Source organism: Sinocyclocheilus anshuiensis, unplaced genomic scaffold (genome assembly GCF_001515605.1).
Source record: "Sinocyclocheilus anshuiensis isolate Anshui unplaced genomic scaffold, SAMN03320099.WGS_v1.1 scaffold1806, whole genome shotgun sequence".
NCBI classification, from domain to species: domain Eukaryota; kingdom Metazoa; phylum Chordata; class Actinopteri; order Cypriniformes; family Cyprinidae; genus Sinocyclocheilus; species Sinocyclocheilus anshuiensis.
In genome coordinates this window covers 2,506-10,298 of record NW_015544228.1, presented here as the reverse complement: position 1 = coordinate 10,298, position 7,793 = coordinate 2,506, and the positions used below count along the sequence as shown (strand labels likewise).

Here is a 7,793-nt window from a genome sequence, read left to right as displayed (position 1 = left end):
ATAAATAGCAACACAGTAGCGAACAATAAATTTACAAAAATTCATAATCCAAAGTTTGAACATTTTTAAAGGCTAAAACAAACTTTGGATTAATTATTAATTTTTGTTTTGTAATTTTTAGAGTTTATTGTTCACTACTGTGTTGCTATTTATTCTAGTCTGCCTGTTTCCTGAAAAAAAGACAAGCAGCTAGGCAGTTGCAGCCCCTGCATCACTACTGCATTGTCCTGCATTTTCACCCTCTTATTGTGCCACTGAACCAAGGTGGTATGGCTCAGGTCCACCAGCTGCAGGATGGTCTGCTGCATTACAGTTGCACTGACCAGAATGCACCGCCTAATCTTCCTGTAGTCCTCTAGGATAAGGTCCCATCTGGACACTGTGCCGGTCCCCTTCTTCTTGGGACTCTGGTGGATGGCACAGAGCCTGACAAAAATATTCTCGTCTCGATCAGGTGACAACAATCTGGCCACTGGGCAATTGGGGCAACGGTGGTGAGTGCATGCCTCTTCACACTCTCCACCCCTGGTGTGAACTCCTGTCTCTTCTTGGGGGATCTGAACCTCCCCGTGGCAGCAAACACCACCCTCTGCTTATCGTAATCCAGCAGGTTTTGCCAAAGAGCAACAATACTGTTCACCTAAGCAAGCAGAGCATATAATATATAACAAATGAGAAGTATGACAGGTCAAAGAGGGAAAGTAGAGAAAGCTGAATGTTCCTGACCTGCTGGTTGGTGAGGGCCAGAGAGGGCTGGTTCCTAAGCTCCACAAGATACTCCGAGAAATAATAAGGTATTTACATACCGCAGACTCGTCAGGACATGCTGAGGCACCTGACTGCAACAAGGAGCCAGGGTGGAGAAAAGAGACTCAGAGGAGGGTAGAAAGCGGGAGGAGACAGAGAAGCTTGTGTCATCAGAGAGACTTGACACAGCAATGTCATGGTTTTCCCCGAAGCCCTCGTCTTCTTCATCTTCGCCTTCATTCACATCCTCCAGCATGTCCTCTGTCTCCTCGGGGTCCACCGTCAGGGGCTGTCCAGTCAGACTCAGGAGGTAGTCAACACCAAGCAGCTCTCCTATGAAAAGGAGCAAAAAGACACATAAGTACACACATAATATAAGTACACATAAGTACACACATAAATGACTAAATATATTCATAGATGCAACTGTAATCAGACTTTTATATTTACAACTCAGTGTAATGGGAATAAAAGTATTATTCACTCAACTCACAATGCAATACGATTCATGATACTGGTTTTACAATATGATATTTTCAAAAAAAAATTAACAATGAGATTTAAGACAGATTATAATTGGAATGTTCCTGACCTGCTGGTTGGTGAGGGCCAGAGAGGGCTGGTTCCTAAGCTCCACAAGATACTCCGAGAAATAATAAGGTATTTACATACCGCAGACTCGTCAGGACATGCTGAGGCACCTGACTGCAACAAGGAGCCAGGGTGGAGAAAAGAGACTCAGAGGAGGGTAGAAAGCGGGAGGAGACAGAGAAGCTTGTGTCATCAGAGAGACTTGACACAGCAATGTCATGGTTTTCCCCGAAGCCCTCGTCTTCTTCATCTTCGCCTTCATTCACATCCTCCAGCATGTCCTCTGTCTCCTCGGGGTCCACCGTCAGGGGCTGTCCAGTCAGACTCAGGAGGTAGTCAACACCAAGCAGCTCTCCTATGAAAAGGAGCAAAAAGACACATAAGTACACACATAATATAAGTACACATAAGTACACACATAAATGACTAAATATATTCATAGATGCAAATGTAATCAGACTTTTATATTTGCAACTCAGTGTAATGGGAATAAAAGTATTATTCACTCAACTCACAATGCAATACGATTCATGATACTGGTTTTACAATATGATATTTTCAAAAAAAAATTAACAATGAGATTTAAGACTTTATAATTGGAAAAGTGTCCTTTTATTATTTCTCAGACAAAATGCTGCACATTTCTCTGAAATTGAAATATATTTTATGTAACTTTTTTGTATCTTTTAAATAACTAAAATAAATTGGAATTTTAAAGCAATTCACAATAATTAAATAGATGAATGATACAAATAAAATAAATCTCTTCATATAGACAAACTAATGCTTTGTCTCTGCTCTTTCCTAGCCTGGATTATTTATTTATTTATTTGATTTTACCTTTTTTTTTTGACACAAAAACAGAATGGTCTGACTTAAGCTTTGTGAAATTGTAAGACATACCAGTGTATTCAGCAAGTGGCCTGAAAGTTGGCACAAAAGCCCTGCCAAACAATGTCAGGCTGTTGGTGTTGACACAGTGGGCCATATCCACAGAGTAGGTAAGAACTGATGCTGGTGTGCTGGTCACTGCCACAGTCCCCCGATCCTGATTCCACCTGTTCAGGCCTTCCAGGAGATAGAGCTGGAAGTTCAGTGCATTGGCACTGGTTCCTAGAAAAAGAAAAAAAAAAAAACAGTTATACCAATGAAAAAAGACATGCCTGGAATGAACCTGTTCAAGTGGCAGTGGAAAGATTCCAGGGATGTGGACCCTCTGGCACAGCGATACCTGGTCAGGATGAGCCCCGCCTTTGTAGTGGTGCCTACCTCAGTGTAGAGAGGCACACCCGGCATGTGCTGGATGCACCTGACATGGCGTTTCTGCGCTCCATGCGCACCTCATCCAGAAGTGGAACACCCATAAGGTCCCTCCAATTTGTCCCCCCAAGCTCCTGGAGCAGCCTCTAAATCAGAGGTGTAAAGTATTGGAGTAAATGTAATTAGTTACTGTACTTGAGTATCTTTTCGGGTACTTTGTAGTTGTACTGAGTATCAAAGATATTAACAACTTTTACTCTCTACTTCACTACGTTTTTGAATGAGTATCTGTACTCTTTACTCTACTACATTTGAAATGAGTGTTGCAGTTACACATTACATTTTGCATGGACCTAGCTTTTTCTGCAGCAGTTTATTTCTGCTACAAAAGATGTGATACTGCCTATTACAGGTCACTGAAAGTACTGCATCTTGTGCGTTTTGCCCTTCTCACCCAAACTTGTCAACAAGGCTACTTTATGTGAATGCGAGTTCCTTGGCAAGTATTTGTGAATCAGGTTTTGTAATTTTGAGGTGTTCAGTTTTATTTTGGTTTTAGAAAATAAACGTGATTGCTCTCTTCACAAATCAACTCTTTCTTGTTTTTGTTTCATGCTCTATGTGCCTTGCCCTGGACTTTTATGTCACTCTCTGTCTCCCGTGGTGTTTGTAGTCAGTTTGTAGTCCGTTTGTTCATTGGTTCCCCTTGATTAGTCTTGAAAGGAGTGAAATTATTTCCTTATGAAATGAACTCTTCATGAAGCCAATACTCAGGAACTCACATGCAATAAAACAGATGCCATGCAATAAAACAATAAAACTTATCTGGAGAAGAAATCTTCAAAGAGAGCAAACAACACCTCTCTCCTCGCCCATTTACGACCCCCTTCTCCCCCTGCCCGCTCTGCCTCTCCCTCTCTTCCCCCAAAAGATTTAAAACTTTTGTAGAATTGTGTTGTGTTGAGGAGGGGGTGTGTCCCCCTTTAGGGGTCTGTGAGAATGTTTATCTCTCTCCAGCCAGGTGTGACCCTGGATCACAGAACCTAACAAACAAAAGGTCTTTTATGTTTTTACAACTGATTTAAAGATTTCTTAGTTTTTGTTCTGGTAGTATTTAAGGGATAGTTGCAAATCAGTCTTTGCGATTCTGTAGCCAGAAAGCCCGTAGTATGAAGTGTGTCCACCCCCATATGACGACATAAAGGGAAGATTCCGGATTGGGCCATCTGAGCTTTCATTTTCTCAAAGGCAAAGCAGGATACCCAGGGCTCGGTTTACACCTATCGCCATTTCTAGCCACTGGGGGACCATAGGCAGGTTAGGGGAACTCATGTTAATGTTAAAAAACCTCATAAAGTGACATTTTCATGCCATGGGACCTTTAAGTACTGTTAAAATCAGATGCTCTAAGACTTTTACTCAAGTTGTTTTGGAATTGGTGACTTGTAACGTGTAGTGGAGTAATTTCACTGTAAGGTATCTGTACTTTTACTCAAGTATGGTTTTTAGGTACTCTTTACACCTCTGCTCTAAATGAGGCGTATGGTCGCCTCCTCACCGTGCGTCAGTAAAGGCAGTAAAGGCTCAGCTCCTTTTTACTGATGCTTTTGTCCACCAGGAGATCAGTAATTGCTGGTACACCCTCCTGCATCAGCTGTTGTCTTTTTGCCTGCCGCAGCAGCCTGAGGTCCCCTGAATCCCACTCAAAGATGCAGGCGGAGAGGCGACCCATGAAGGTGGGGTAGAGGGGATGGGCATCAGCAGCCACAGTAATAACAAATACGGTAATAATAATAATAATACAGCAATGTAATAACAAATACTACAGAAATTGCAAAATTGTAAAATTAAAAGTCTAAAATGTGAAAAAAGTGTAATATTTAAAACGCTGCATAGTCTTCACTGTCTCAGATATGAATATGATATGTTTCATTTTAAAGATACAAAACAGCAGTGAGTGTTCTTTCCTTCGTTTTGTTGTTTAATTAACATTAATGACAGACAGCAGCGAGTAAATTTGCACTGAAAGCACAGACCCAATATACTGATACACATCCGGTTTTCACCCAGCTATTTTTATTTAAGTGATAAATACACGTAAACACAATTGGGCATTTTGGAATAACTGTGTGTGTATTTGACCATTCAAGTGCAATAAACTACTACAGAGAACTGAATTCGCAATCACATGGGTTAGGGTTACGGTTAGGGTTCACCTTCAGTTGCTGGTCCCCATTGACTTGCATAGTGTCCCACCCCATCCCCCCCCCCATACTATGGAAGTCAATGGGGACCAGCAACTGAAGGTGAACTATCCCTTTAAGACTGTTACTGTGTCCCAAATGACACATTATGCCCTCATACACTGTGTACTTGTGCACTATATACTCAACCATGTAGTGTATGAATTTTATAAGGTTATTTTGTGATTAATAATCGGAGTCTGATAGCCCCTCCCCCTTCGCTATGTAATTAAAACTGCGACAGTTGAGTGCATGAAGTGTTCAACATTCCACACTTCATTTTTTCAGTTATTTAAGTGCATCATTTAAAGTGCACTTTTTCTTTTTGGAATTTTCAGTGTGAACGCACTACTCGCACTATTTATACTACAAAACGTCATAGAATAGTGTATTAGTGCGCGATTTGGAACGCACCTTGTGTCTTAAGAACTAGTTTGACCAACTAGCAGTTGCCAAGGGGTAATCCTGTCTTACAAACTAGTTTGACCAACTAGCAGTTAGCCAAGGGGTAATCAGTCTTACTTTTTGGATTCACATTAAACCAATCTACCTTTTTGTAACTGACTTTAAAAAGTTGTGACCAGTCTTGAAGAAAAAAAAATTAGATGACTAACTTTTTAAGACTAGTCTAAACGGTTTATGCAACCGGCCCCAGGTGGCACTTATGAACAGCAGAACAGAGCTGTTTCCACGGTAACCTCTGTAAACAAAGCTGCTAAACACTGCTTTATTACACGGAGAGAAGATGGAAAGCAAATGCCATCAAAACTTTTCCGAAGACAGTCGATTTCCTATTATGCATTCATACAAATAATTCAATAATACATTCTTCCATATAATTTCCCTCAGCAGTCTGCCTTCAGTCATGTTTTCACACAAAACGAAACTATTGCGTGTTGCGCCTGCGTGAGACTTTGATTAAAGCTGAGCAGTATTTACTGTGAGTTTTTCAAATCGCAATAATAAAATACGGGTTTAATGATAATTAAAATACGAAATGGGATAATTACAATAAAATAACCTCATGGCCGATATGTCAAGTATCATGTCTTGGCGAGCTACGTTTAATCAGGCAGTAGCTTGTGAGCAACGTGTTGGAGAAGCAGCTGGATGCAATAATCGCATGCCAATGTGCATTGGCTCGTTTAGTTTACACTCGAAGTGGGTTGGTCTCTCTAAGCGAGATCCCAATTCGTCTGTCACCGATGTGACGTCTCCGTTCCCTCCTTCAGGGAACGAGGGTTACATACGTAACCGAGACGTTTCCTATTATGCATTCATACAAATAATTGAATCATACATTCTTTCATATAATTTCCCTCAGCAGTCTGCCTTCAGTCATGTTTTCACACAAAACGAAACTATTGCGTGTTGCGCCTGCGTGAGACTTTGATTAAAGCTGAGCAGTATTTACTGTGAGTTTTTCAAATCGCAATAATAAAATACGGGTTTAATGATAATTAAAATACGAAATGGGATAATTACAATAAAATAACCTCATGGCCGATATGTCAAGTATCATGTCTTGGCGAGCTACGTTTAATCAGGCAGTAGCTTGTGAGCAACGTGTTGGAGACCCCCAGGGGCGGTTCTAGACCACAGTAACTGGGGAGGCCAGACAGGGGCCACTTGTGCTTTTAGGGGGCACAATTTTAAAATTCATCTTAACCTACTTTAAGTAGCCTATTATTTATTCAGTCATTTTTCACCATGTATCGCTGCAATCTCTAGAAGTAATCTATAACAATTAAAACTAAAATGAATGTTTCATCATGTTTCATTTATTTGGCAAATAATTTTGTATTGAAGTGTCAGAGGTCAGCAGCCACAAACTGATATAGGCTTATGTCCCTACTGAAAAAAATGATGTGGTTTCCACATCAAATAACATTACAAACATTACAAACCATCAACTTTTAACCAATAAAACCATTAAAAATTGTTTTATGTTGTGTGTTTTGGGACATATTCTATTAGTATTTATTGATTTTAACAAGCCACCAATAGAAGACAGTAATTACCAGTAGAGACCAACAGGGTCCATTACAGTTTCCAGTCAAACCCATACAAGTCATATTATAACCAGTAAAACCATTACAAATGTTCTAATGGTGTCTATTGTTTTTTTTCAGGAGGGGTTTTATTTATTTATTTTTTATTCAAAATATTCCCAAAATATATCATGAAATATCTCGATTCTCAAATATGTGCAAGTAAATGCATTTTGCACCTTTATAGATTATGTTAGTTCTCTAGTTAAGTAGCCTAATAGTGTAATCTATTAACTTTACAGGTGCATCTCAATAAATTAGAATGTCGTGGAAAAGTTCATTTATTTCAGTAATTCAACTCAAATTGTGAAACTCGTGTATTAAATAAATTCACTGCACACAGACTGAAGTAGTTTAAGTCTTTGGTTCTTTTAATTGTGATGATTTTGGCTCACATTTAACAAAAACCCACCAATTCACTATCTCAACAAATTAGAATATGGTGACATGCCAATCAGCTAATCAACTCAAAACACCTGCAAAGGTTTCCTGAGCCTTCAAAATGGTCTCTCAGTTTGGTTCACTAGGCTACACAATCATGGGGAAGACTGCTGATCTGACAGTTGTCCAGAAGACAATCATTGACACCCTTCACAAGGAGGGTAAGCCACAAACATTCATTGCCAAAGAAGCTGGCTGTTCACAGAGTGCTGTATCCAAGCATGTTAACAGAAAGTTGAGTGGAAGGAAAAAGTGTGGAAGAAAAAGACGCACAACCAACCGAGAGAACCGCAGACTTATGAGGATTGTCAAGCAAAATCAATTAAAGAATTTAAGTGAACTTCACAAGGAATGGACTGAAGCTGGGGTCAAGGCATCAAGAGCCACCACACACAGACGTATCAAGGAATTTGGCTACAGTTGTCGTATTCCACTTGTTAAGCCACTCCTGAACCACAGA

General features: G+C 40.0%; 1 long non-coding RNA gene across 1 annotated transcript in view; it reads left to right on the top strand.

Moving 5' to 3' along the window:
• LOC107697464 (uncharacterized) overlaps window positions 1–3,705 on the top strand; it is an 8,887-nt gene extending 5,182 nt beyond the window's left edge. The window contains exons 2-3 of the long non-coding RNA XR_001635192.1: window positions 3,272–3,274; window positions 3,695–3,705. This is a non-coding gene — a long non-coding RNA (uncharacterized LOC107697464). The remainder of the gene's footprint in view (window positions 1–3,271; window positions 3,275–3,694) is intronic.
• Window positions 3,706–7,793: the final 4,088 nt, after the last annotated feature.